We start from the raw sequence: 27349 nt of genomic DNA on the forward strand, positions 1-27349 counted from the left end.
GTGTCCACTTTTAAAACAGCTATTTGTCAATAACTTGAAAAGTATACATGCAATTTTTATGATTCAAAGTTCCTAAAGTACTTACCTGCAATACCTTTCGAATGAGATATTACATGTAGAATTTGAACCTGTGGTTCTTAAAATAAACTAAGAAAAGATATTTTTCTATAACAAAACCTATTGGCTGGATTTGTCTCTGAGTGTGTGTACCTCATTTATTGTCTATGTGTATGTACAACAAATGCTTAACACTACTCCTTGGATAAGCCTACTGCTCGACCACACTACCACAAAATAGAGCATTAGTATTATCTATTTTTACCACTATTTTACCTCTAAGGGGAACCCTTGGACTCTGTGCATGCTATTCCTTACTTTGAAATAGCACATACAGAGCCAACTTCCTACATTGGTGGATCAGCGGTGGGGTACAAGACTTTGCATTTGCTGGACTACTCAGCCAATACCTGATCACACGACAAATTCCAAAATTGTCATTAGAAATTGATTTTTGCAATTTGAAAAGTTTTCTAAATTCTTAAAAGACCTGCTAGGGCCTTGTGTTAGATCCTGTTTAGCATTTCTTTTTAGAGTTTAAAAGTTTGTAAAAGTTTGAATTAGATTCTAGAACCAGTTGTAGATTCTTAAAAAGTATTCCAACTTTTAGAAGCAAAATGTCTAGCACAGATGTGACTGTGGTGGAACTCGACACCACACCTTACCTCCATCTTAAGATGAGGGAGCTAAGGTCACTCTGTAAAATAAAGAAAATAACAATGGGCCCCAAACCTACCAAAATACAGCTCCAGGAGCTTTTGGCAGAGTTTGAAAAGGCCAACCCCTCTGAGGGTGGCAACTCAGAGGAAGAGGATAGTGACTTGGAGGAAAATTCCCCCCTACCAGTCCTATCTAGGGAGAACAGGGTCCCTCAAACCCTGACTCCAAAAATAATAGTCAGAGATGCTGGTTCCCTCACAGGAGAGACCAACACCTCTGAAATCACTGAGGATAACCCCAGTGAAGAGGACATCCAGTTAGCCAGGATGGCCAAAAGATTGGCTTTGGAAAGACAGATCCTAGCCATAGAGAGGGAAAGACAAGAGATGGGCCTAGGACCCATCAATGGTGGCAGCAACATAAATAGGGTCAGAGATTCTCCTGACATGTTGAAAATCCCTAAAGGGATTGTAACTAAATATGAAGATGGTGATGACATCACCAAATGGTTCACAGCTTTTGAGAGGGCTTGTGTAACCAGAAAAGTGAACAGATCTCACTGGGGTGCTCTCCTTTGGGAAATGTTCACAGGAAAGTGTAGGGATAGACTCCTCACACTCTCTGGACAAGATGCAGAATCTTATGACCTCATGAAGGGTACCCTGCTTGAGGGCTTTGGATTCTCCACTGAGGAGTATAGGATTAGATTCAGGGGGGCTCAAAAATCCTCGAGCCAGACCTGGGTTGACTTTGTAGACTACTCAGTGAAAACACTAGATGGTTGGATTCAAGGCAGTGGTGTAAGTAATTATGATGGGCTGTACAATTTATTTGTGAAAGAACACCTATTGAGTAATTGTTTCAATGATAAACTGCATCAGCATCTGGTAGACCTAGGACCAATTTCTCCCCAAGAATTGGGAAAGAAGGCGGACCATTGGGTCAAGACAAGGGTGTCCAAGACTTCAACAGGGGGTGACCAAAAGAAAGGGGTCACAAAGACTCCCCAGGGGAAGGGTGATGAGACAACCAAAACTAAAAATAGTAAAGAGTCTTCTACAGGCCCCCAAAAACCTGCACAGGAGGGTGGGCCCAGAGCCTCTTCACAAAACAATGGGTACAAGGGTAAAAACTTTGATCCCAAAAAGGCCTGGTGTCATAGCTGTAAACAGCATGGACACCCAACTGGAGACAAGGCCTGTCCCAAGAAAGGTTCCACTCCAAACTCCCATCCAGGTAACACTGGTATGGCTAGTCTCCAAGTGGGATCAACAGTGTGCCCAGAGCAAATCAGGGTCCACACTGAAGCTACTCTAGTTTCTGAGGGTGGGGTGGATTTAGCCACACTAGCTGTCTGGCCGCCTAACATGCAAAAATACAGACAGCAACTCCTAATTAATGGGACTAGAATAGAGGGCCTGAGGGATACAGGTGCCAGTGTCACCATGGTGACAGAGAAACTGGTTTCCCCTGGCCAATACCTGACTGGAAAAACTTACACAGTCACCAACGCTGACAATCAGAGAAAAGTACATCCCATGGCAATGGTTACTTTAGAATGGGGAGGGGTCAATGGCCTGAAACAGGTGGTGGTCTCCTCAAATATCCCAGTGGACTGTCTGCTTGGAAATGACCTGGAGTCCTCAGCATGGGCTGAGGTAGAACTAAAAACCCATGCAGCAATGCTGGGTATCCCTGAACTGGTGTGTGTGAAAACAAGAGCACAATGCAAGGCACAGGGTGAACAAGTAGAGCTGGAGTCTGGAAGAATGGCCCAGCCTACCAAGAGGAAAGGAAAGTCAGTTGGGAAACCAACTGCAACACAGCAAAAGAAAGGGAACCTCTCTTCTCAGGAAGAAGTTCTGCCCTCTGAGGGAACTGAGCCTTTGGAGCTTGAACCTTATCAGGTTGAGCTCTTAGGCCCAGGGGGACCCTCAAGGGAGGAGCTGTGTAAGGGACAAGAAACCTGTCCCTCTCTTGAAGGCCTTAGGCAGCAAGCTGCTGAAGAGTCCAAGGGCAAGAAAAATGGAACACATAGGGTCTATTGGGAAGATGGACTCCTGTACACTGAGGCCAGAGACCCCAAACCTGGTGCCACTAGGAGAGTGGTAGTGCCTCAGCTGTTCAGAGAGTTCATCCTAACATTGGCCCATGACATTCCCCTTGCTGGACATTTGGGACAAACCAAGACGTGGGAGAGGCTAGTCAACCACTTCTACTGGCCCAATATGTCCAACATGGTTAAGGAGTTTTGCCTCTCCTGCCCCACCTGTCAAGCCAGTGGTAAGACAGGTGGGCATCCAAAGGCCCCCCTCATTCCACTTCCAGTGGTGGGGGTTCCCTTTGAAAGAGTGGGTGTAGACATAGTTGGTCCACTAGAACCTCCCACAGCCTCAGGAAATATGTATATCCTGGTAGTAGTGGATCATGCTACCAGGTATCCTGAAGCTATTCCCCTTAGGTCGACTACTGCCCCTGCAGTAGCCAAGGCCCTCATTGGTATCTTTACCAGAGTGGGTTTCCCTAAGGAGGTGGTGTCTGACAGAGGTGCCAACTTCATGTCAGCATACCTGAAACATATGTGGAATGAGTGTGGAGTGACTTATAAATTCACTACACCTTACCATCCACAAACTAATGGCTTAGTTGAGAGATTCAACAAGACATTAAAGGGCATGATCATGGGGCTCCCAGAAAAGCTCAAAAGGAGATGGGATGTCCTCTTGCCATGTCTGCTTTTCGCTTACAGAGAGGTGCCACAGAAGGGAGTAGGATTCTCACCCTTTGAACTTCTGTTTGGTCATCCTGTAAGGGGACCACTTGCTCTTGTTAAAGAAGGCTGGGAGAGACCTCTTCATGAGCCTAAACAAGACATAGTGGACTATGTACTTGGCCTTCGCTCTAGAATGGCAGAGTACATGGAAAAGGCAACCAAAAACCTTGAGGCCAGCCAACAGCTCCAGAAGTTTTGGTATGACCAAAAGGCTGCACTGGTTGAGTTCCAACCAGGGCAGAAAGTCTGGGTTCTGGAGCCTGTGGCTCCCAGGGCACTCCAGGACAAATGGAGTGGCCCTTACCCAGTGCTAGAAAGGAAGAGTCAGGTCACCTACCTGGTGGACCTGGGCACAAGCAGGAGCCCCAAGAGGGTGATCCATGTGAACCGCCTTAAGCTCTTCCATGACAGGGCTGATGTGAATCTGTTGATGGTAACAGATGAGGATCAGGAGGCAGAGAGTGAACCTCTCCCTGATCTTCTGTCATCAGACCCAAAAGATGGCACAGTAGACGGAGTGATCTACTCAGACACCCTCTCTGGCCAACAGCAAGCTGATTGTAGGAGAGTCCTACAACAGTTTCCTGAACTCTTCTCCTTAACCCCTGGTCAGACACACCTGTGTACCCATGATGTGGACACAGGAGACAGCATGCCTGTCAAAAACAAAATCTTTAGACAGTCTGACCATGTTAGGGAAAGCATCAAGGTGGAAGTCCACAAGATGCTGGAATTGGGAGTAATTGAGCGCTCTGACAGCCCCTGGGCTAGCCCAGTGGTCTTAGTCCCCAAACCTCACACCAAAGATGGAAAGAAAGAGATGAGGTTTTGTGTGGACTACAGAGGGCTCAATTCTGTCACCAAGACAGATGCTCATCCAATTCCTAGAGCTGATGAGCTCATAGATAAATTAGGTGCTGCCAAATTCTTAAGTACCTTTGACTTGACAGCAGGGTACTGGCAAATAAAAATGGCACCTGGAGCAAAAGAGAAAACAGCATTCTCCACACCTGATGGGCATTATCAGTTTACTGTTATGCCCTTTGGTTTAAAGAATGCCCCTGCCACCTTCCAAAGGTTGGTGAATCAAGTCCTTGCTGGCTTGGAGTCCTTTAGCACAGCTTATCTTGATGATATTGCTGTCTTTAGCTCCACCTGGCAGGATCACCTGGTCCACCTGAAGAAGGTTTTGAAGGCTCTGCAATCTGCAGGCCTCTCTATCAAGGCATCCAAATGCCAGATAGGGCAGGGAACTGTGGTTTACTTGGGCCACCTTGTAGGTGGAGGCCAAGTTCAGCCACTCCAACCCAAGATCCAGACTATTCTGGACTGGGTAGCTCCAAAAAACCCAGACTCAAGTCAGGGCATTCCTTGGCTTGACTGGGTATTACAGGAGGTTTGTGAAGGGATATGGATCCATTGTGACAGCCCTCACTGAACTCACCTCCAAGAAAATGCCCAAGAAAGTGAACTGGACTGTGGAATGCCAACAGGCCTTTGACACCCTGAAACAGGCAATGTGCTCAGCACCAGTTCTAAAAGCTCCAGATTATTCTAAGCAGTTCATTGTGCAGACTGATGCCTCTGAACATGGGATAGGGGCAGTTTTGTCCCAAACAAATGATGATGGCCTTGACCAGCCTGTTGCTTTCATTAGCAGGAGGTTACTCCCCAGGGAGCAGCGTTGGAGTGCCATTGAGAGGGAGGCCTTTGCTGTGGTTTGGTCCCTGAAGAAGCTGAGACCATACCTCTTTGGGACTCTCTTCCTAGTTCAAACTGACCACAGACCTCTCAAATGGCTGATGCAAATGAAAGGTGAAAATCCTAAACTGTTGAGGTGGTCCATCTCCCTACAGGGAATGGACTTTATAGTGGAACACAGACCTGGGACTGCCCATGCCAATGCAGATGGCCTTTCCAGGTTCTTCCACTTAGAAAATGAAGACTCTCTTGGGAAAGGTTAGTCTCATCCTCTTTCGTTTGGGGGGGGGTTGTGTAAGGAAATGCCTCCTTGGCATGGTTGCCCCCTGACTTTTTGCCTTTGCTGATGCTATGTTTACAATTGAAAGTGTGCTGAGGCCTGCTAACCAGGCCCCAGCACCAGTGTTCTTTCCCTAACCTGTACTTTTGTATCCACAATTGGCAGACCCTGGCATCCAGATAAGTCCCTTGTAACTGGTACTTCTAGTACCAAGGGCCCTGATGCCAAGGAAGGTCTCTAAGGGCTGCAGCATGTCTTATGCCACCCTGGAGACCTCTCACTCAGCACAGACACACTGCTTGCCAGCTTGTGTGTGCTAGTGAGGACAAAACGAGTAAGTCGACATGGCACTCCCCTCAGGGTGCCATGCCAGCCTCTCACTGCCTATGCAGTATAGGTAAGACACCCCTCTAGCAGGCCTTACAGCCCTAAGGCAGGGTGCACTATACCATAGGTGAGGGTACCAGTGCATGAGCATGGTACCCCTACAGTGTCTAAACAAAACCTTAGACATTGTAAGTGCAGGGTAGCCATAAGAGTATATGGTCTGGGAGTCTGTCAAACACGAACTCCACAGCACCATAATGGCTACACTGAAAACTGGGAAGTTTGGTATCAAACTTCTCAGCACAATAAATGCACACTGATGCCAGTGTACATTTTATTGCAAAATACACCCCAGGGGGCACCTTAGAGGTGCCCCCTGAAACTTAACCGACTGTCTGTGTAGGCTGACTAGTTCCAGCAGCCTGCCACACCAGAGACATGTTGCTGGCCCCATGGGGAGAGTGCCTTTGTCACTCTGAGGCCAGTAACAAAGCCTGCACTGGGTGGAGATGCTAACACCTCCCCCAGGCAGGAGCTGTGACACCTGGCGGTGAGCCTCAAAGGCTCACCCCTTTGTCACAGCCCAGCAGGGCACTCCAGCTTAGTGGAGTTGCCCGCCCCCTCCGGCCACGGCCCCCACTTTTGGCGGCAAGGCTGGAGGGAACAAAGAAAGCAACAAGGAGGAGTCACTGGCCAGTCAGGACAGCCCCTAAGGTGTCCTGAGCTGAGGTGACTCTAACTTTTAGAAATCCTCCATCTTGCAGATGGAGGATTCCCCCAATAGGGTTAGGATTGTGACCCCCTCCCCTTGGGAGGAGGCACAAAGAGGGTGTACCCACCCTCAGGGCTAGTAGCTATTGGCTACTAACCCCCCAGACCTAAACACGCCCTTAAATTTAGTATTTAAGGGCTACCCTGAACCCTAGAAAATTAGATTCCTGCAACTACAAGAAGAAGGACTGCCTAGCTGAAAACCCCTGCAGAGGAAGACCAGAAGACGACAACTGCCTTGGCTCCAGAAACTCACCGGCCTGTCTCCTGCCTTCCAAAGATCCTGCTCCAGCGATGCCTTCCAAAGGGACCAGCGACCTCGACATCCTCTGAGGACTGCCCCTGCTTCGAAAAGACAAGAAACTCCCGAGGACAGCGGACCTGCTCCAAGAAAGGCTGCAACTTTGTTTCCAACAGCCTTGAAAGAACCCTGCAAGCTCCCCGCAAGAAGCGTGAGACTTGCAACACTGCACCCGGCGACCCCGACTCGGCTGGTGGAGATCCAACACCTCAGGAGGGACCCCAGGACTACTCTGATACTGTGAGTACAAAAACCTGTCCCCCCTGAGCCCCCACAGCGCCGCCTGCAGAGGGAATCCCGAGGCTTCCCCTGACCGCGACTCCTTGAATCCAAAACCCGACGCCTGGGAGAGACCCTGCACCCGCAGCCCCCAGGACCTGAAGGACCGGACTTTCACTGGAGAAGTGATCCCCAGGAGTCCCTCTCCCTTGCCCAAGTGGAGGTTTCCCCGAGGAACCCCCCCCTTGCCTGCCTGCAGCGCTGAAGAGATCCCTAGATCTCCCATAGACTAACACTACAAACCCGACGCTTGTTTCTACACTGCACCCGGCCGCCCCCGCGCTGCTGAGGGTGAAATTCCTGTGTGGGCTTGTGTCCCCCCCGGTGCCCTACAAAACCCCCCTGGTCTGCCCTCCGAAGACGCGGGTACTTACCTGCTGGCAGACTGGAACCGGGGCACCCCCTTCTCCATTGAAGCCTATGCGTTTTGGGCACCACTTTGAACTCTGCACCTGACCGGCCCTGAGCTGCTGGTGTGGTGACTTTGGGGTTGCTCTGAACCCCCAACGGTGGGCTACCTTGGACCAAGAACTGAACCCTGTAAGTGCCTTACTTACCTGGTTAACCTAACAAATACTTACCTCCCCTAGGAACTGTGAAAATTGCAGTGTGTCCACTTTTAAAACAGCTATTTGTCAATAACTTGAAAAGTATACATGCAATTTTTATGATTTAAAGTTCCTAAAGTACTTACCTGCAATACCTTTCGAATGAGATATTACATGTAGAATTTGAACCTGTGGTTCTTAAAATAAACTAAGAAAATATATTTTTCTATAACAAAACCTATTGGCTGGATTTGTCTCTGAGTGTGTGTACCTCATTTATTGTCTATGTGTATGTACAACAAATGCTTAACACTACTCCTTGGATAAGCCTACTGCTCGACCACACTACCACAAAATAGAGCATTAGTATTATCTATTTTTACCACTATTTTACCTCTAAGGGGAACCCTTGAACTCTGTGCATGCTATTCCTTACTTTGAAATAGCACATACAGAGCCAACTTCCTACAGACATTACCTAAAGAGACAGATGATGTGTATGACAAACTAAGAGTATCATATATACCTCTAGACTCAGGTGCATTGGGCCTAAGTATAAGTTTGACTTGATAACTACAGAGTCTACCCAATGTTACACCAGCAAAAGTCAGAACTCAGCAGGGAGTGGCTTAGTTTCCACAAAGGTGGCTGTGGGGTCATCCACCTTGCATCAGTAGACTAGAAGGCTGTGCATTTCTCGAGTACTCGGTTGCTCTCAGAAAAGTCTTTGCTCCTGGACGATATGCCGTCTGCTTCATCCAGGCTCATAAGAGAGTGTTGACAGCCACAGCAGTCTTGAAGGTATTCCATTGGTAGCTGGCTGCTCCACACATCGTTGAGGACACCGTATAGAGGAGTCAGAAGGACACAGGGGGTATGGAGGTTCGTAGACACTCAGTGGATCAATGGTAGGATGTTGACATTCTTTTCCATTTTTGTGCCTCCCATACAAGATGGTCATCATTCCAGTTTGTGTTGCCAAAGGTTCGCTGTACTGGATGATGTCCAGCTATTTTCCTGTGATGTCACTTCCTTAGTAACTCATATATATAGTAATGCTTTGGTCCAAGAAGGATGGTCGCAATATTTTCAAGTCCCATATTTTTTTGTCACGTTTATTGCTCTCCTTAGATATCTCTTGTCATTGAATTTTGCACTTTTCTGCAGCTGCTATTCCTATTGGATTTTCCTGCCTAAAAGGCTAGACCGTGGATCTCCTCTTGTCTGTCCAGTGCTGTTTTTGGTGGTTTGCTTTCCAACTCCTGTATGTACAATCAAGAAGTAATAGTATTGCCAAGGAGGGTTTTTCCTGTCTATTGTGGCATTTTCCTTCTAAGTAGGACCCTTTTAGGGTGACACATGACACATTTCACATGTATATTACATGCCAGGTGGCACCTTTGCTACTCATAGGTGTTGCCCTTTCTTTGAAGACAGCTAGAGAGACCTTCACATCCATGACAACCTAGCAGCTGATGTAGTAACTGACTGATTGATGGACCTGATATGAACAAATAGATTGCGCTGCTAAAACACCAGGAGCCAGATGTACGGCCATTTCCTTCTGCGATTTGCAAGTTGCAGATTTTTGTGACTTGCAAATTGCGAATTTTTGCAGCTTGAAAATTACAAGTTGCAAAAGGAAATGTACTAATGTGTCACAGACACATTTATCGATTCCCAATGGGGTCACAATTAACCTCCCTCATCAATATTCATGAGGCAGGCCGCAATTTGCGACCCATTGGGAATGGCAATAACACGGTGATGGTGGCCTGGTGGGGACAGCAAACCACCATGTCTGTGTTTGCTTTTAAATAAAGCAACCTTTAAAAAAAAAATGAAGCCCATTTTTCTTAAAGGAAAACGGGATGCATTTAAAAAAAAAAAAAAAAAAACGTTTCTGTTCCATTTTTTAAGGGTAGGCAAAACATTTTTGCTACCATTCACAAAGAGGAAGGGTCCCTTGGGGACACCTTCCCGTTTGCGACTGGCTTACCACCTACTTGAGGTAGGCGGTAAACTGTGATTGTTTTGTGACCGCATTCCAGTTGCAAAACAATTGTATACCCGTGGGACACGCTATTAGGAAGGGACCCCCTTGGCACTCCCCTTCCTAATTGCGACTCGCAAACCCTATTTTGCGAGTCGGTAATAGGTTACCGACTCTCAAAATAGGGTTTGTAAATGGCAGAGGCCATGTTAGCAGTCGCAAACAGGCCGAATCTCTGTTTGCGACTGCTAAAAATGGTCGTACATCTGGCCCCAGATCCAGTGCTTAGGAGAGTGTCTGCTAGAGTGCAATGCCTTGTCTAGATATTCTTAGTGGGTATCCCATCACTGGCATGTTCTAATACTTTCTTTCCTATGAATTTTAGGTTGTATATTTGGCACTATGGCAATTAATAAGTAGGTCCATATAGAGTAATGCTTTTTGGTTTGAGGTGGATTTAGGAATATACGTGACTTAAATTAGATGAAAACTGATGGCTGGAGTTGATATACACAGGACTCCAATTTAAGGTATTCATTTATTTAGACGTTATCATGTGTATTTATCCATAACAATTTTTTCTCATTTCACTAAGACATATATACATTTTTATGTGATGGTCATTGTTGGAAAAGACCTATTCTGCATGGTTTCCCGTCTTTTTGCTTGTGACCTCCTGTTTTTGATCATGTGCTGAATTTTGTTTTTGTAGGTTTTAGCACTCTTGGAACTTTAACCCTGCTGACCAGTGCTAAAGTGCAAGAGCTCTTTGTAATGGTATTGGTGATTAGTGTATCCATGATTTGGCATATTTAATTTCCTGCTAAGTCCCAAGTAAAGTGCACTATCTGTGCCCAGGGCCTGTAAATCAAATGTTACTAGTGGGCCTGCAGCACTGATTGTGCCCACAGAAGGAGTCCTGTAAATATGTCTCAGACCTGCCACAGCAGTGTCTGTGTGTGCAGTTTGAACTGCCAGTTTGACCTGGCAAGTGTGCTCACTTGCCAGGCCCAAACCTTCCTTTTTACTACATGTAAGTTACCCCAAAGGTTGGCTCAAGACAGCACCATGGGCAAGGTGCAGTGTATTTAAAATGTAGGACATGTACTGGCATGTGTTACATGTCATGATAGTGAAATACTGCTAAATTTGGTTTTTCACTAGTTGCAAGGACTATCTCTCCCATAGAGTAATATAGGGGTTAGCCTTGAAATATCTTTTAAGTGTAATTTCCCATTGGTAGCAGATAGAGATATGGAGTTTGGGGCCTCTAAACTCACAATTTAAAAATACATCTTTTGGTGAAGTTGGTTTTTAAATTGTAAGTTTGAAAATACTACTTTTTAGAAAGTGGGCTTTTTCTTGCTTAACCATTCTGTGCCTCTGCCTGTCTGTGGAATGCACAGCTAGGTCAGGATGACAGTAGTTTGTGAATTCACTCTAGACAGTCACACAAAGGGGGCTGAGGTGTGACCTGCACATCCTGATGGGTCTTCCTGAGCTAGAGTGGTGGGAGGAGCTGACACTTGCACCTGAATATGGCTACGCCTGTCCTTACACAAAGCAGTCTCTATCCCCCTGGACTGTGTATGGGGCCAGGGCAGGAAAGGCAGGGTCTTGTGTACTACAAATACTTTCCTTTGAAGTTTGCCTATTCCAAACGCAGAAATGGGTATAAGTACTGGACCTCTGACCCCACAAAGTTAGAACACTTCTTGACTAAGGACATTCTACCAATAAAAAGAGCTGGATGCCCGATAAGGGACTGCTACTCTGCCTGTTGCTTTGTTGTGCTGGCCTGCTGCTTGCTGCTTCTGTCCTGGGAGTGCATGGACTGTTCTTTGCTTCCTGCATCCTGTTCTCCAACGTTCTCCAAGGGCTTGAACAGAGCTTGCTTCCTGTTAAGAAGTCTCATGGACATATCAAAGACGTCACCTGCCAGGGCCTGGGCTCTTCTGCTGAGAGTTCTGACTTGCCAAGTGGTGAACTGAAGGAGAAAATCCATGCATTGACGTGCCATCACAGAAAAGTCAATGTAGCACCTGTCCCACGGCTGGAGAATCGACGCAGTGGCTGCAGAATCGATGCAGTGCCTGTTTATTCACAGCTCCATCAACACTGTGAATCAGGATTTTCCAGGCATCGTCCTCGGGGCATCAATTTCTAATCGACCCCGCACCACACTAAGAAACCAAGGCTGCATGTCTGAAATCAACGCATCGCCTTTCCTGGAACCAATGCATTGCCTCGCCTGTGAGGAAAGAATCACAGCATCACCTCCCCTGCGCAGTAAGGTACCAATGCATCCCTTTTCTGTTCAGTAACTCACCTCCCTTGCAGCCCAAATCATCTTTGTTTTTGACACATCTGAGGTACTTCATGCTAAAAAGATACAACCATCTACTGTATTCCTATGGATTAAGACTCATTGAAACCTTTAAAAAGTGATATCTTTACTTGTGTTTGTTTAATTTTTGTCAATTTGATTTTGTTTCATTCAAATAAATATTGGCTATTTTTTTCTAAACTGGTGTGGCATCCTTTTGTAGTGTTTTCACTGGTTTACTGTGTGTGTACAAATACTTTACACATTGTCTCTGAGATAACCCTGACTGCTCGTTCCAAGCTACCAAGGGTGTGAGAAGGGGTTATCTTAGCTGTGTGGCTCCCTTTCCCTGACTAGGGTGATAGTCCATGCTTGGATATGGTGCAACCCAGGGCATAGACCATGCCGTAATTTCCCTTAGTTGGGAGGGGAATTCAGAGGATGAGTTGGTGATCCCAGGGGGTGAGAATCGTCATATCCACCAGGTAAAAATGGAGGGGTTCCAGTCACTGCTCTGCATGCTTTTAATTACAGTGATGACATACTGATATTTGGAGCAACGCAAACAGAGTATGACAAGGCTCTTACATAAGTGTGCCAGTTACTTGCTGATGCAGGTCTCATTTTGAATGCAGCAAAGTGTGAAATTCACAAAACCAAATGTAAATTCTTTGGGCACATATTCTCTGATGTGGGAATGACTCCTGACCCAGATAAAGTGCAAGTACTGTCTGCTACTTGTTCCCCACAAGAATTCAGCATATTGCAGTCTTTCTTGGGCATGGCCAATTATTGCACAGGCTACATTCCTGACTTTGCTACAGTGAGTGCCTCATTAAGAGACTTGACAAAATAAAATGGCCCTTTCCAGTGGTCATCTGAATGTGATCAAAGCTTTAAAAGAATAAAACACATGATAGAGAACGCCACTGAATGGCCTATTTAGACCCCAAGTTACATACTGAAATCAAAGTAGATGCGATCCCAGTGGGGCTGGTGGCAATCATTGCTTAACATAATGGTCAGCCGAGTGCTTAGAGACACATTGTAGCATATGCCAGTCGAAGCCTGCCTGACATGAAACCTATCTGTTCTCAGCAGGAGAAGGAGAATCTGGCTATAGTGTGGGCCTGCGAGCATTTCTATATGGAAAATGTTTCACTATCATTACTGACCACCAAGCACGGCTCACTATTTTTGGAAACCCAAAAGCGAAGATGTCCCCCTCACGTTGAAGAGGTGGGGGAGGCAACTGCAATAACATGACTTTGCAATTGTATACAAGCAGTGTAAAGATCAGAACCCTGCTGATTACTTTTCACAAGTACCACAACATTGCCACAGTGTGACATCCAAAACTGTTGGGGAGTACATTAACTTCATTGTGAGGTCCAGTACGCCAGCAGCCCTATTCATTGAATAGATTATCGCTGCCACTAATGGCAACAAAGACATGCTTATCATCAAAGACATCACTTCAACTCAATCGTGGAAGAGGAACATGCAACCTTTTGCTGACGATGATTCAAAAATGTACAAGATGAACTATCCATAACCAAGGAAGGTGTTGTATTGAGAGGTGCAAAAATTGTCATACCCCAGAGCTTCAAACAGCAAGTCATTGAACTAGCCCATGAAGGACATCATGGCTTTGTAGCCACCAAAAGAGCCCTAAGAAACCAAGTGTTGTTCCTTCGCTTAGATGAGCGAGTTGAGAAGGAACTAAAAGAGTGCCATCTTTGCAACTGCCTTTTCCCCCAAAGTGATGCAGCATCCATTGAAAATCTCTGACCTTCCTGAACAGGTCTGAGAAAGAGTTGCAGTTGATCTCTTTGGGCCCTTGGGAAATGGGCATGACAAGGCCATCAAGCTGCTGGACGATATTTTTGCTGGGGTATCCTCACCATTCTCAAACCTGACAATGGTCCACCGTATAACTAGCAAAGAATTCAAGGATTTCTAATCGGAATACATTTCAAGCTTCAGATGAGTTCCACACTGTGACCACAAGCCAATGGTGCTGTCAAACGATTGATGGGTATCTTCAAAAGGTTGATTCAATGAGCATTGATGGAGGAAATCAAGTTAAACAAGGCCCTGTGTCAAGCTCTCAATACTTATCATTCAACTCCCCACTCCACAACTGGTGAAAGTCCTGCCACCTTGATATTCGGTAGTGCTATCAGAAACAAATAGTCACAGTGGACCGACCTTTGACTGCTGATACGGATCCTTTCACAGCTAGGCCCGGGTGGAGTTTGCAGAGTTCTGCTACGTGGGATTCTGCAAAGTGGCTGTTAAACTCTGTGAGAACTCTGCCTCACTCTGTGAACGGGCAGAGTAGTGCTCAGCCACCCATTTGTGCCGATTGGTGTGAGTATCACGTTCCGTGTTGCAAAGTGAGCACAAATGATACCACGTGGTTGCATGCACATCCAGCTGTTTTGTTTTTCTGCGCATGGTGCTGGGCCTTATTTACAATCTAGTCTGAATATGTGTAATCCTTCATTTTTCACACTTATCCACCCGTTTTACCTTTATTATATTAGTGTGTGTATCTGTGTTTGTGTATTTTACATTTTTGTCTTTTTTTATTTTCTCTGACTTTTTGTCCTTTTTTTTGTTTTCCCTTAACTTCCTAATTCCTTCCTTTCTATTCCTTCTCTTCCCTATTTTGTTTTTTATTTCCCGACCCAGCGCCACAGCAGAGCATGGGCGAGGCGGCACCACTGCAGGAGGCGCTGCTACCAGCACACCTTGTGGTCACCAGCACCCCCAAGAGGTGCAGCCCCACACCATTTTCACTGAGGTGGAGGTGGCCGCACTATTTTTGTTTGTGCAGCAGCATCTCCCCTCAATGCTTCCAAAAGACATCTGGCCTAGGAGTTAGTATGGTCTGCAGGAGCATCAGTTGCTATTGGGGAGGTTGAGCCGGTGTGGCGCGGAGGCATACTGGAGTTCGGCACACCAAGCAGCAGTTGACACACCGCTAAGTCGACATTCTGAGCCGGAAGAGGGACCTGCCTGACCTGCTGGGCGTCCCGGTTGCAGGCTTAGTGAGTAATTACCAATTATGTGTTTGTTGTGTCCTACAATGCTACTTTTTTGTCAAATAGCATGATGTTCACACTCATAGATAAGTTATGTTCACATAACATTACAAATTCAGGTGCTCAGTACTACCTAGTTGTGTTTGTTGCTGTACGTGCTCACTTTGGCTTATTATTTAAGAGGTTATCGAGACTCCTCTGCCCTGTCACTTAGATAGTGGTACTGTATGGTGGTAATATCAGTGAGTTGCCATTCTCAGTGTCTTTCTTTTTATGTAGCAAGCAATCTCCCATGTGTAGTGATGTGTAGTTTGCATCTATGCATTGAAAAGGGAAACTGACTGACTTGGCCCATCAAAGGGGGGTTGTGAAGCAAAGATCATTCATCGCAATGCATTAGTAGTTCCAGATATAGTTTAGGAAATTTGGAGTAGGCCTTAGGTAAGGTTTAGGAAATTAGGAATAGGTCAACTCGATATTAGTAATTTAGGCGATCTGATTTAGAAAAGTACAATGTCAATGTGTTACTGCATTTGTCTTTGCCTGTCAAAATATTTTCTAGGGGATTAACTGTACCACTAATCTATTTTAGTTATATTCTTTATTTCCTACATCAGCACCCAAAGGCAAGAAAAAGAGAGTATCGGGGGGTCAGGCCGAGGCTGCCACCACAAGTGCTGTGGCAGGTGGAAACACCACCATCCCCACCAGCACCGTGTAGGAGGCTGGCCTGGTTTGTAGTGGGTACCAAGGGGTACTTACACTCTGCATCAGGTCCAGGTATCCCTTATTAGTGTAGAAGAGGTGTCTAGCAGCTTTGGCTGATAGAAAAGGGTAGCTTGGCAGAGCAGCTTAGGCTGAACTAGGAGACATGCAAAGCTCCCACTATACCACTGGTGTCATATGCACAATATCATAAGAAAACACAATAGACAGATATACTAAAAATAAAGTACTTTATTTTTATGACAATATGCCAAAAGTATCTCAGTGAGTACCCTCAGTATGAGGATAGCAAATATACACAAGATATATGTACACAATACCAAAAATATGCAGTAATAGCAATAGAAAGCAATGCAAGCAATGTACAGTCACAATAGATTGCAATGAGAGCACATAGGTATAGGGGCAACACAAACCATATACTCTAGAAGTGGAATGCGAACCACAAATGGACCCCAAACCTATGTGAGCTTGTAGAGGGTCGCTGGGACTGTAAGAAAACAGTGAGGGTTAGAAAAATAGCCCACCCCAAGACCCTGAAAAGTAGGTGTAAAGTGCACCTAAGTTCCCCAGAGAGCACAGAAGTCGTGATAGGGGAATTCTGCAAGGAAGACCAACACCAGCAATGCAACAACGATGGATTTCCATACGAGAGAACCTGTGGAACAAGGGGACCAAGTCCAAGAGTCATGCTCAAGTCGGGAGTGGGCAGATGCCCAGGAAATGCCAGCTGTGGGTGCAAAGAAGCTGCCACTGGATGGTAGAAGCTGTGGATTCTGCAAGAACGAAGAGGACTAGGAACTTCCCCTTTGGAGGATGGATGTCCCACGTCGTGAAGAAGCTTGCAGAGGTGTTCCCACACAGAAAGACCGCAAACAAGCCTTGCTAGCTGCAACGGTCGCGGTTAGGGTTTTTGGATGCTGCTGTGGCCCAGGAGGGACCAGGATGTCGCCAATTGCGTGAGAAGACAGAGGGGGCGTCCAGCACCCGCAGAAGGGCCGGAACAGGCACTACGAAGAAGAGTGAACCGGAGCTCACCCGAAGTCCCACGACGCCGGAGGACAACTCAGGAGGTTGTGCACCTCAGGTTAGAGTGTCGGGGACCCAGGCTTGGCTGTGCACAAAGGAAATCCTGCAAGAGTGCACAGGAGCCGGAGCAGCTGCAAATCAGGCGGTACCCAGCAATGCAGTCTAGCGTGGTGAGGCAAGGACCTACCTCCACCAAACTTGGACTGAAGAGTCACTGGACTGTGGAAGTCACTTGGACAGAGTTGCTGAGTTCCAGGGACCACGCTCGTCGTGCTGAGAGGGGACACAGAAGACCGGTGATGCAGTCTTTTGGTGCCTGCGGTTGCAGGGGGAAGATTCCGTCGACCCACAGGAGATTTCTTCAGAGCTTCTAGTGCAGAGAGGAGGCAGACTACCCCCACAGCATGCACCACCAGGAAAACAGTCGAGAAGGCCGCAGGATCAGCGATACAAGGTTGCAGTAGTCGTCTTTGCTACTTTGTTGCAGTTTTGCAGGCGTCCAGAGCAGTCAGCGGTCGATTCCTTGGCATAAGGTGAAGAGAGAGATGCAGAGGAACTCTGATGAGCTCTTGCATTCGTTATCTAAAGAATTCCCCAAAGCAGAGACCCTAAATAGCCAGAAAAGGAGGTTTGGCTACTTAGGAAGGAGGATAGGCTAGCAACACAGGTAAGAGCCTATCAGAAGGAGTCTCTGACATCACCTGCTGGCACTGGCCACTCAGAGCAGTCCAGTGTGCCAGCAGCACCTCTGTTTCCAAGATGGCAGAGGTCTGGAGCACACTGGAGGAGCTCTGGGCACCTCCCAGGGGAAGTGCAGGTCAGGGGAGTGGTCACTCCCCTTTCCTTTGTCCAGTTTCGCGCCAGAGCAGGGCTGGGGGATCCCTGAACCGGTGTAGACTGGCTTATGCAGAGATGGGCACCATCTGTGCCCATCAAAGCATTTCCAGAGGCTGGGGGAGGCTACTCCTCCCCAGCCCTGACACCTTTTTCTCTCTGAGGAAGTCCTTTGTTCTGCCTTCCTGGGCCAAGCCTGGCTGGACCCCAGGAGGGCAGAAACCTGTCGGAGGGGTTGGCAGCAGCAGCAGCTGCAGTGAAACCCTGGGAAAGGTAGTTTGGCAGTACCCGGTCTGTGCTAGAGACTCGGGGGATCATGGAATTGTCTCCCCAATGCCAGAATGGCATTGGGGTGACAATTCCATGATCTTAGACATGTTACATGGCCATGTTCGGAGTTACCATTGTGACGCTGTACATAGGTAGTGACCTATGTACAGTGCACGCGTGTAATGGTGTCCCCGCACTCACAAAGTCCGGGGAATTTGCCCTGAACAATGTGGGGGCACCTTGGCTAGTGCCAGGGTGCCCACACACTAAGTAACTTAGCACCAAACCTTTACTAGGTAAGGTTAGACATATAGGTGACTTATAAGTTACTTAAGTGCAGTGGTAAATGGCTGTGAAATAACGTGGACGTTATTTCACTCAGGCTGCAGTGGCAGGCCTGTGTAAGAATTGTCAGAGCTCCCTATGGGTGGCAAAAGAAATTCTGCAGCCCATAGGGATCTCCTGGAACCCCAATACCCTGGGTACCTCAGTACCATATACTAGGGAATTATAAGGGTGTTCCAGTATGCCAATGTAAATTGGTGAAATTGGTCACTAGCCTGTTAGTGACAATTTGTACAGAGAGAGCATAACCACTGAGGTTCTGGTTAGCAGAGCCTCAGTGAGACAGTTAGGCATCACACAGGGAACACATACATATAGGTCACACTTATGAGCACTGGGGTCCTGGCTAGCAGGGTCCCAGTGACACATAACAAACATACTGAAAACATAGGGTTTTCACTATAAGCACTGGGCCCTGGCTAGCAGGATCCCAGTGAGACAGTGAAAACACCCTGACATACACTCACAAACAGGCCAAAAGTGGGGGTAACAAGGCTAGAAAGAGGCTACTTTCTCACACACCGCGACTGACGGCTCTGCTGGCCCTAGTAAGTTCTCGTTAAGATTATTTATTTCTCTAACTTTTGCCTCTCCTTGTTATAATTTTTCCTTGTTTCTCTTATAATGTGACTTTTTTTTTCAAATCCTCTTTGTTCTATTCAATGTTTGTTAATGTTTGTTATCCCTCCCTGCATTATACCTTTTTCTATATTTCTTGTTTCTGTAGCTGACTTCCTCCTGTCCATAATATTTTGTAGCTTTCTTCTGCTTGGTTATTAAGCGTTCCCTCTCCCCTACTTTATATACCCTGTAAATTGGTACTGTAAGACTAGAGAATGAACTAGGTACTCTACTATGAGGAATGCAGAGTTTGCACACCCAAACAAGCTATTCTATGACTGTTTGTTGAGAAGGCTTTCTATTTCTTATTGGTGCTCAAATGACGAGAGAGTGGCCATTGTTATGGTGACCCCCCCCCCCAATGTTGTGTTGCATGTATTATTCAGTATCCCAGCAGTTTCAATGACAGTGCATTGTGGCAGGAAAGTAGAATGAGGACCGTCCCTTTGCAATTGCCAACCAAAACCATATGTCCTTCATTGACCAATGTATTCTACACATTCATTGCACTTTATATGACTCACAGTCAACTTCATATCTCTACCCCCCCATTACGAAAGGTTTTTGGTTGGCTTGACTACCTGGCTTTTCTAACATTGTCAACCAACATAGGGGGTCATTCTGACCGCGGCGGGCGGCGGTCGCCGCCCGCCATGCGGTTACCGCCGAATGACCGCTCTGCGGTCAGGAGACCGCGGCGGCCATTCTGGCTTTCCCGCTGGGCCGGCGGGCGACCGCCAAAAGCCAGCCCGCCGGCCCAGCGGGAAAGCCCCTGCAACAAGGATGCAGGCTCCGAATGGAGCCGGCGGAGTTGCAGGGGTGCGACGGGTGCAGTGGCACCCGTCGCGATTTTCACTGTCTGCTAAGCAGACAGTGAGAATCTTTGTGGGGCCCTGTTAGGGGGCCCCACGACACCCGTTCCCGCCATCCTGTTCCTGGCGGTAAGAACCGCCAGAAACAGGGTGGCGGGAAGGGGGTCGGAATCCCCATGGCGGCGCTGCAAGCAGCGCCGCCATGGAGGATTCCCTGGGCCAGGGGAAAACCGGCGGGAAACCGCTGGTTCCCCTTTTCTGACCGCGGCTTTACCGCCGCAGTCAGAATAGCCCAGGAAGCACCGCCAGCCTGTTGGCGGTGCTTCCGCGGTCCCCGGCCCTGGCGGTCATGGACCGCCAGGGTCGGAATGACCCCCATAATGCCCAAAGTGATACTGTGAACCGAACGGTAGTCATGTATTGCGGTTGTATTGTGTTAAAAAATACAAATAAAAAGGGGAGGCGTACCTGGCATCTAAAATGTGTAATGTTTTTTCTAGTAGCACAGACCACCTTTACCGGAGCCAGTACCAGTGCACCAGAAAACGCAGCAGTTGATGGGAGAGTCCCTGCAGTGGCAGGGAAGGCAGTGGTTAGTCACATTGCTTGTTTATTGACAAATACTAGTACAGCCGCTGTATTAGTTAAGCGAGGCAGATCCCACCCATCATTGTCCATGACCTCCATGCCCATGGCATTTCGTGGCCTGTGGGCCATTACCCCACCTAACTGCAGCATGGTTCAAGTCGGCTCTGCACTGTTGGTTGTGCAATGTGCATCTGCTTCTGTTAATGCTGCATTTACAAAACTTTCTATGTATTGCAAACCAAAATGTAAACAATGTGTCTTTCCCTTCCCTCCCAGTGTGCACTCAGCCACCTCTCAGTACTTCACTCCTATATTCGTTCCTAAGTTCTGTCCCAGCCTACCAAAAACAATGTTGGGATGTGTCACATGTTGCGGGCCAAATGGTTCATATATTTATTTAATGGTTTCCATAATGGATTTACGCCTTTTCAAATGTTTCCCTTTTGACATTCATCAACATACAGTTTCAACTACAGTGACTGACTAAGCCAAAGCTTAGGCACATGATGATCAGAGAAACGCCCCTCTTCGACAGTAAAACCTGTACCTACCGGGCCTTTTCCCTGTATCTTACCCAGAGTAGAGTAAGTTAAGTTTCCTTCCCTTACTGCCAAGCAAATGTGCTTGTATGAAATAAATTGTGTTTGAAGGCAGGGCCAAGAAATAAAGTGGGATGAGGTGCCTATGATTTCATGTTTTGAGGATGGGATACTCTGTGATGAACATGCCTAATAAAATCTATACATCCCATTCCTTTGCTGTACTGCAGTGCATTGTTTTTCCCACCATCTACTTATGTCAGACAGGATATCTAGTGGATATCTTATACATGACGTGTGCAACATATATTATTCATGTGTGTCTTTGGAGTCAGAGTATAATTGAAAGGCATTTGGAGAAGAGCAGGGCCATTGGAATCAAAATAAGATAATTGTCAATTGCAGCTGCCAGAGCTGCAGACTGAAGATAGTAGCAATTAGTCCATCAATTTAGTACATCAAGAATACAGTACTCCATAGTGGATGATGCCTCACTGATCAATGAGAGTTATTTTTCTTTTTCCACGCAAAGGCCCTCATTATGACTTTGGCGATCTTTTTCCAAGACCGTCAAAGCTGCAGGCGCCAGAAGACTGCCAGTTCTGGTGGTCTTCCGCCCACCAGATCATGAGTACTGAAGGATTTCCGCCACATTTTGGGCAGAAATCCTCCAGTAGTCGTGCTGGCGGTTGGAGGTGCCACCACCAGCCCCACCAAAAGTACTCCACCAGCCACATCATGAGCAGTAATACGGCCTGGCGATGTCCTGATGGCGGGGCACTGCCGGCGGTGGAAGCGCCCATACCCATTCCCTGCAAGACAGCCTCCTCGCTGGGCAATGTAAGTTCATCGTATGACAGGGGAGGGGGTGGGAAGGTGGGGGGTGTTGTGTGTGCATGTGTGAATGAGTGTTGTCTGCATGTGTGCATGTATGTGTATATGTGTCTGTGTATGGATGTGTGCATGCGTGTGTGAATGTATGTATGTATGCATGGTTGAATGCGTGTATAAATGTTGAAGTGAGTGCGTGTATGAATGTAGAGGTGAATGCGTATATGGATTCTTGTGAGTGTATGCGTGTACGGATGCTTGTGAGTGAATGCGTGTTTCCCAGTGTTGGAGTATAAGTGTATGCAGGGGCGTGAATGAGTGTGTGCGAGGTGCATGAATGAGTATATGCTGGGTGCGTATGGGTGTCTGTGTGCATACATGTGGGGGTGTTGGGTGGTGGGGGTGCTGCACTAGAAGGGGGGGTGGAGGGCAGTGGTGGGTGGGCGCTGTAGTAGAAGGGGGGATGGGGGTGCAGTACTAGAAGGGAGAGGTCGGGGAGAGGAGCACTGTCCTGGTGGGGGGGTTGTTGGGCTTTCATGGGGGGTGGGGGAGTTGTCTGCCAGTGACAGGAAAGAAATTTTCTGTCACCAGTAGCCTTTCCACCAGGGTTTTTCGTGACGGTGCTACAGCCGCGGAAACCCAGGTGGAAAGCCGGCTCCTAATACCGCCGGCGGTCTTCATTGGCAGAGGCCAACCCGCAACACTAATAATGTGGCGGTCTTCACAATAAAGTGTCTATGTGGTTTACTTTTTTAGGAAATTCTTTTACAAGAAAATAAAAATCACTTTAAATCTGGGGTTATGCTGCCTCCTTTCAGCCAGTTAGTGCTTTTATGTTAGGCATGTGTTGGTAAAATCATGTCCCTGTGACTCTACTAATCACATAAAAAATTCCAATGGCCTAAGGTATCAGCAATATACTGCTACTGTGCCACTATATAATTTTAAACAAGTGTTTGCACAGAGCATTCTTTACAATGTGTCTTTTTTTTCCCTTGATGTAGCTACTCCTGCTGGTCCACCATCACCACTGGTGTGGCAGGAGATAGCAGCCCAGGGCCAGAGGTTGGAGGCCACCCAGAAAAACTATCAACAGCTGGTGGAGGAGGAAGGTGAGGCACATGCCGCTGTCCAGGGCCCTAGTTCTGCCAGCCAGCTGCCTGTGCCTCCAGGCCATGTCAACGGCAAGGCCGCTGGCAGCTTGGAGCCGCTTGCAGCCATACCACCATTGCTGCCCTCGTTCGGACTGGCTACTACTTCACTAGTGCTGCGTGAGCGGCAGCACTTAGACCGTAGGATGGCATGCCTCGAGGCCCAGCTTTAAGACCTGCAGACCCTCCTGGAAAATGCCCTCTTTAAGACCTTTTTTAATCTTTTAATTGATGGGAGGGAGTTTTGTTGTGGGTGGAAAAGGTGGGAATTGGGCAGGACATTTTATTCTTTTGGACATTGTTTGGACTTGATGGATATTTACATTTAGGACATTGGTTGGGTTTACTTGTTGATGGTTTTTAGTAAAGGGAAACATTTCTATTATATGTGATGTCTGAAGACTTTTTTGTGTTTCACTTTAATTCTGCACTGGCCTTTTCACGCAGCCTGTCTTTTTAATGTGCTTCTCAAAGTGTGTGTCAGCTATTTATAGTTAGTTATATGCTTATCCTACTACCCTCTGTAATGACATTGACCATAAGGGGGGTATTCTGTCATTCCCTATATTGCCTACAGAAACTTAGATAAACAATTACTTATCTCATCTGCAGTAGAAATTAGTTACATACTAACTAAGCTACTTCATTTCACCCCGTAGTTCTCTTACCTGTGTAGAAGAAGCGATGATGTTGACTTGTCTCAATCTTCCAATACCTTACTGGAGGGTTTCCCTAGGTGCGTTGTTAATGGTCGTGGTAATGTGCTTACAGGGAATGCATCACAAGCGAGGTCCCACTCCTACCTAGGTGATATCCAACTGTAGGATTAATCAAAAGGATTATCCATCACAGGCACCTAAATTGAAAGAAAAGCACAGAGTTGGTGGGTTATACATATACATTTATATTATAGCTTTAGAAAGACTGAGACCAGACTACTACCACCACGACACACATAAGAAAAAGTCAAATTATGGGGTGAATTGAACCCACCCAGTTCTAAAAAATATGATTGTAAGAGAAAAATGATACCATATTGCCAAATTGGGTGGTACATTTCCATTCTTCTCAGAATGTCCATCGCTCTTGGGTGCCTGACTAAATCCGTCCAGTAGGTAAGCAGGAATGTTGAGCTCAGCTTTCACCTTTCGTTTATGCAGGAGAGGAGAAGCCCTGCAGATTGTAAAACAGGAGTTGTATTGTAGAGTCAAAAAGAAGGACAGAAGGACTTTAAGCTTCATGAGGAGTGTGTCAAGAAGACTCAGCGGTAGAGCAAAAACAAGGGAAGTTTTACGTTTGTCAGCAGTGCAGCACACACATCCAGCAGCATTTCCCAAATCAATGAACCTCTGTCAATTCCACACAGCTTAGGACTAGGCCTCAGAGTCATCATCATCAAGGTTTCCCTTTGAAGTCGATAATTTCCTTCTTCTAGATATTGAGGTAGTCCCATTCTGAGTCCTTCCATCTTCCTCCTGACTCTGAGTAACTCTGCCCCAGTCCTGATTAAGACCTGCAGTGCACTGCTGTTAAAAAACAAGTAGAAAAGCAGAATTGGAGTATTTTGTGTTGATTTGTGTTTGTAAACTAATGTGACTGGTCTTGTCTCTTAAGAACCAGGAAAAAGGAGTTGACCCTGCAGGTAAACTTTTGCTAAGTTTGAAAGGGCCAATCACCTTCAGGAAAAATCATTACCGATCAGGCACCAAACATTGCAAAACTCTTATATCAAGTTTACTAATTAGTTGAACACCTTCCCTCACTGTCTGCCACCACATATATCATCAGTCATCATTCACAATCACTCAATGTTATATCATCACTCATTGGTGCAAAGGTTTAGTTAGCTCTTCCAATCCAAGTACGGTGATAGGTACACATTTGTATATCTTCTTTGATGCAAGTAACACAATGGAATTTGTCACTGACGGGCAGCCCTGCTAGGCGATGCAAAAAAAAAGTAATAGGTATGTAAGGGAGGCAGGTATTGTCTTCAATGTCCTAAAGAGAATGTGGAGGCTTCTTCACTGCACACTGGTCCAATTCTAATCCAGCCACACATGTGACAAAAAAATGGTGGAACAGTATAAATCAGGTACAAACATATAATTCAACTAGCTAAATCATTTTTTGGGGGCAAACAAAGAAGTTCGGCGGTAAATAATTAAAAAGTTCTAGGGTGGCATACTCAGTCAGGGAAGTAAAGTTCATCCTCAAAGTCAGGTGGTTTGCCCAGAAGTTGGTCAGCTAACACACTTAATTCTGACCAATCATCTTTCTCCTCCTGTTCTGTTTCAGGAACTGTGTAATCGTGTGGTATGAAATGTTGGTTAATTTTCATTATGGTAAATCTATCAACGTTTTGAGGCATGAAACTGGTTCTTCTCACTGTGACAACTGCACCAGCTGCACTGAACACACACTCAGCAGAAACACTAGACACAGGACAAGTCAGATACTTAATTGCCAGCCTGCTGAGTACTGTTCATTGGCGCATCTTCACATACCATTAAAGCAATGGGTTTTGATCCACATAGACTTCTTTTGGGTCATCCAGATACTCATGGAACATTCTCTCAATGGTCATTGGTGCTGCCACTTGCTCAGCCTCTTTTTCCTTCACCTTAGTATTGGACTTAAGACCTGCCATTTGAAACCAATCCAATGCAGAGGTTGGGGGCAACATTTCTGTTCCTGTAGTTGTGGTTGTTGCTGGTGTTCTTGTTGCTGTGTTGGCTGCTGTGAGACAATGCTGCCCTCTCTGGAAGTTTAAAGCGGCACCCCAGAACTCCTGCCCGATAGTGGGACTCTAGTCATTTCCAACCGTTCTTCTTCCAGATCTCCAGCTTGCTCAACAATCCATCTCTGGTATTTTGAAACATCCCCTTCAGAAAAAGGAAAAAAAGTGGCCAGAATCTTTTTGTACTGTGGATCAGATAGTGTGGTACAGATGTGCTCTTTGGACAACGTGATGTCTTTTTGCAGCCTTGCATTACAAGATAAGCGAAGAATTAAGCTCTCAGCCAAGGCATGCGCTTCTTCGTTTTCGTTCACACCTGCGATCGAGTACCTTCAGGCACCTTCTCTAGGTGATCCTGTAGCAGCTCCAACAATGGGATAGCTTGGCCCGTCGTACTGTCCTCCTTGCTAACATCCTGTATAAAAACCTCAAAAGGGAATAGCAACTGTGTCAGGCATTTGGCAAGGCCCCATTTGTCCGCATCCACGGTCATGGCTTTCCCAATTGCATCCCCTTCTTTTTGAATGACTGTAAGAGGGGTCAGAAAATGGAGGAATGCATTTGTCTTGTTATATAATGGTTTATTAAATTAAAGTAGACTTGACAGTCTCTTAATCAGTTTATTCTTGGTCTGTCTTGATTATTTTCTTTGTCTTCTCTGTTAATCTTCAAGCTTTTCTTCTCTTGTTCTTCTTCTCTTATCCAGGGCCAACTCAGGAGCAGCATGCAAAGAAAAGAAGAACACAGGGGTTGGTAAGTATGTCCTCTTTTTGTTCTGTGTTCTTTCTTTCCTAGTTGCCTCTTATTTTTCTCTCTATCTTTTCTTTTCTGGTGCTGATCCCTCTTGGTTCCTGTCACCCCTCTGTTTCTGTACTTTCCTTAACTTCCTGTTGGCCTTCTTTCTTTCTTTTCTTTCTATCCTGCTTCCGTTTTCCTGTCTTTTACTGTTTTTCCTACTCTGCTTGTTATTGTTTGTCTTCTATAGTATTCCTACCTACTCAATCAAATAACTTCTGTGCTTCTAAATAAAGAAATATGTAAGTCCCTGATTCCTTTGTCTCCGTTGCTTGTATTTTATTTGGGTTGTTAAAGAAAACAGCCAAACAAAAGAAAGAAAGAAAACTATAATACAATTCAGACCGTGCTCCGGTCCTTTTTATCTGGGCCAGTTTTCTTTTATAGCGATGAACAAAATGTCAGGACTCCAGTGACGCGTGGGCGCAATTATTCCTATGAAACAGCCACCATTTCCTTGACATCACACATCTTGTGTGGTAAAAGCCATCTATCTAAAAGATTGGGCCATTGGTGGTATCATTGTCATAACCATTCTTCAAGTATAATAAAATGAAGAGTCTACAAGAACCAGGAAATCAGGAGAACTGCATTTCCCAGCCTTCTCTAAATACTAATTAGTCTTGGGTGTGGTCAGGCTATAAATACCTGCCACACACTTTCAACCAACGCCTTCTATTCTGAGCGTTTAGCGAGGAGCGCGTCTCTTTGATTCTGCTGCCGGGAATTCTGGAGTCTTCATTTTTCTGGTAGCGCGCGGCCGGCTCGCGGCGGTGAGCGATTTTCTTTTTGGGCTGTTGCCCATTTCTGATAACTCCGCACTCGGAGTTTATTTACAGAGTCTACGAACGATAGGAGTGTTGTTCTGTAACATTGTATTCTCCCGTTCGTTTATTACAACTATAAATCAAAGTAACCATTTGTCTCCAGGCAGTTGTCTTTGAAAATAATTGCTTGTTTAACTAATTGGAGATTCCGTTCGAAGAGTTGTGTAATCGTTTT

At 46.3% G+C, this 27349-nt stretch overlaps 1 long non-coding RNA gene across 1 annotated transcript in view; it reads left to right on the plus strand.

Moving 5' to 3' along the window:
- The window catches only part of LOC138245684 (uncharacterized), a 52923-nt gene extending 26618 nt beyond the window's left edge, over positions 1-26305 (plus strand). Inside the window, exon 3 of the long non-coding RNA XR_011194158.1 lies at positions 26259-26305. This is a non-coding gene — a long non-coding RNA (uncharacterized lncRNA). The remainder of the gene's footprint in view (positions 1-26258) is intronic.
- The last annotated feature ends 1044 nt before the right edge of the window (positions 26306-27349 follow it).

This window comes from Pleurodeles waltl, chromosome 7, assembly GCF_031143425.1.
Source record: "Pleurodeles waltl isolate 20211129_DDA chromosome 7, aPleWal1.hap1.20221129, whole genome shotgun sequence".
NCBI classification, from domain to species: domain Eukaryota; kingdom Metazoa; phylum Chordata; class Amphibia; order Caudata; family Salamandridae; genus Pleurodeles; species Pleurodeles waltl.